Source organism: Panthera leo, chromosome E1 (genome assembly GCF_018350215.1).
Source record: "Panthera leo isolate Ple1 chromosome E1, P.leo_Ple1_pat1.1, whole genome shotgun sequence".
NCBI classification, from domain to species: Eukaryota; Metazoa; Chordata; class Mammalia; order Carnivora; family Felidae; genus Panthera; species Panthera leo.
Window position 1 is genome coordinate 60,577,661 of NC_056692.1, and position 2,931 is coordinate 60,580,591.

The 2,931-nt window shown below is 58.3% G+C and overlaps 1 long non-coding RNA gene across 1 annotated transcript; it reads left to right on the forward strand.

Annotated features, from left to right (window-relative positions):
- Positions 1–745: 745 nt before the first annotated feature.
- On the forward strand, positions 746–2,580 carry LOC122206858. Its single transcript, XR_006196592.1, has 3 exons — positions 746–1,233; positions 1,732–1,830; positions 2,029–2,580. It is a non-coding gene; the product is annotated as an uncharacterized LOC122206858 (long non-coding RNA).
- The last annotated feature ends 351 nt before the right edge of the window (positions 2,581–2,931 follow it).

The following is a 2,931-nucleotide window of genomic DNA, read 5'->3' on the forward strand; positions in this document are numbered from 1 at the left end:
ACTCCCGAACAGTCATTTCCCTAGATCAGGTGAGGGTGTGACCCAGAGCAGCCCGGGAGGATGGAAGGGCTCCTCTGTGCAGGGACAGAGGTCCACAAGTGTCAGTGTCCCCTGTCCCTCTGCGGGATGGGGGCCGGACTTCCCGAGTGGGGCTGTTCAGATCTGACATTTGGAGTCCCGAGCCCCGGAGCCGTGGGGTTGAGGGCCATCTCCCATAACTGGACACATGGACCTTCCCCCACCCGCTGGGAGCCACGAGGCAACCGACCATCTGAGTTGCGCATGGCGGGGGTCTCTGGTGTCACCAGGTTGCCCAGCTCAGGAGCGCTCTCACCACCACGCCCGGCCTCCCAGGAGGGCAGAGGCCCTGCTCCCACAGCACACAGGTAGGGCCTCAGCATTCAGAGAGAACGGACAGAGGGGCTGGCCCGCTGGAACCCCAGCTCCCCTAGCAGAGAGGGAAGGGCAGGATCTCGCCATGAAAGCTTGCCAACCCTGACCTGGGAACCCAAGCTCCTGCCCCCTTTGTGGGGTCCCTGTTTACTTCCCAGCCTCAGGGAGCTGGTCCCCAGCCTGGCTCAGGTAGTCCGTATACAGCAGGTGTTTTGGGGGCTGGCCCTGCTGTCACCCACACTGCCTGTGGACTCGGGAGGCCCCAGAGTGGCCCCACACCTTGTTCCTGGCTGGGAAGAAGGCCCCTGTAGCTCTTCTGGAGTCCAAGGGTGGCTCCCCTTTGCCCTCTAACCCTGTTCCGCACCCAGATTGGTGACCCTGCCCAGCCCCTCCTTAAGCGTCACCTCGCCCCATCACCTCTCCCCTTTGTCCTTCAGGGATGATTCTGGCCCAAACCCCAAGCCCTGCCAGCCTCTGTCCATTGTCATCTCCGCCAGGTGGGGTGGGGGTCTAGACCTGCTCCTGCCCCTCCCCGCCCACACCGCTCCCCAGAGAGCCCTTTCCCATGGCCCTGAAGACAGGCAGGGTTGTAGAGGGCTTCCCAGTGCTGGGGGAGCAGCCCGCAGGCAGGAGGTGAGGCCCACACAACTGGAAGACCTGTGGTTCTGGCCTGGCCTGAAGGAAGTTATGATGACCCCAGCTTTCCCTGCCTGATGGACCAGGCCGCTAGCCTGCCAGGGCAAGGCCGGGAGGGTCATGCCTGTCCCCATCCCCAGAGCAGTCTGGCCTCTCTCGCGGCCCACCGTGTGTCCTGCAGCCGGGCTGGCTGGGAGAATTCAGGTCTGGCCCCCAGCATCCTGCTCACACCCTTGATCGCCCGCACACCTCTGCATCCCCAGCTGTGTTACGTCACTGGGCCTGGCTTCTCTGGCTCCAAGACCTTTGGGGTCCCCCACCTGCCCCAGGGGAGCAAGGCCTCTGTACGTGCCACCCAACGAAGCACCCCTTCCCCTGAGGCCTCCCAGGGCTGTCCACCCAGGCAGGCTTAGGGCTCCTGCCCCCCACCCTGAAAGCCCCGTGGGGCAGTCCCGGAAGGGTGGGAGTCGAGGCCTCTGAAGAAAGAGGGACACCCTCCCCCGCCCCCGCGCCCCACAGCAGTCTCCTCCAGCCAGGACACCTCACGAACTCAGTCGGCAGAAGGTGGTCGGGACGGGTGACCCTGGCCAGCTGTCAGCCTGCTTCCTCTGGGTGGTGCCCTGGGTGCTGGGCAGGAGCTGAGGGTACTGGGGTCAAGTCAAGGTGAGACTGGTAGCTGACAAAACCTTCCTGGGGGCACAGGATGCAGGTTGAGGAGGCAGCTGTGCAGGAAGCTCGAGGCCCCGGGAAAGGTCATCTGTTGTGACCCTGAGAGATGACCGCGGCGACATCAAGAAACGGGTGAGGTGGTAACGGCAGCTGGGCTCTGCTCCAACTAAGAACGGATTCCATAAACGCAGTTTAATTCAGAGCAACTTTCCACCCCCACCCCCAGAAAAAAATAAAAGAAGAAATTTAAAAGGGCAGAAATCAGTGGAGGAGGGAGGGGGAGAGAGGGAGGAGCAAAGGTGGACAAAACTCTCTCTCGTTCATTGACAGGAACCATCACATGAAGGCGTCCTGGCCAGAAGGAAGGGAAAACATAAGACAGTGCAAATAAAGTGTGCAGGAGGGGAAAGAAGAGACACAAGGCAGACTTAAAAGTAACACAATTGGGAACACCTAAACACTAGTAACATTGAGAAGCCTAAATGAGGTACACAGATTCCTGGAAAAATCGAAAATGACGAAAAGAAGGGCAAAAAGAACAGGAAGAGACCGAAACGTGGCTATCAGAGCCCTTCCCTCCCCCAGCCCAGAGTCCAGGCTGCTGTATGAGAGAGTCCTACCCTGATTGCAGGAACCCGTACTTCCTGTCCTGGACAGAATGTTCCAGAAAGTGGAAAAGAGGCAAGGGGGACCGTGGCTCTTACCCAGACAAGGACAAACAAAAAGAAAACACAAGAGGTCTGTTTCCTTGAGGAATTTAGGTGCAAAAAATCTGAAATAAAATACTAAGTAACTAGACTCAAGTACAAGTGAGGAGTAGACCTCGTGGTCTGGGTGTCTCTCGTTTCGCGTCAAACAGCATCAGTGCAATGCATCCGTTAAAGAAGAGCCTGTGGTTAACTCAGTAGCTACAGGAAAGCCTTTGACACCTGTATCGAACACGGTATTTTGTTACTGATTAAAAAGCTCTTAGCGCAATAAGAATAGAACAGCATTTCCTTTCCGTGCTGGGGGTCAGACGCCCAAATCTATAGCACCCGTGTATGCGGTGGGGAAACCGGGGGCCGAGATCGTGCCCGGGGCGAGCCACCTTGTGACACTGATGTTCACACAGTCCCAGACGCCATGTGACCCGGCAATCATGCTCTGCAGCTGACTAAATCTCAGTGCCTCCCCTGTTCCCACGTTGAAACCCCAACCCCCGATATGATAGTGTTAGCAGGTGGGCCTATG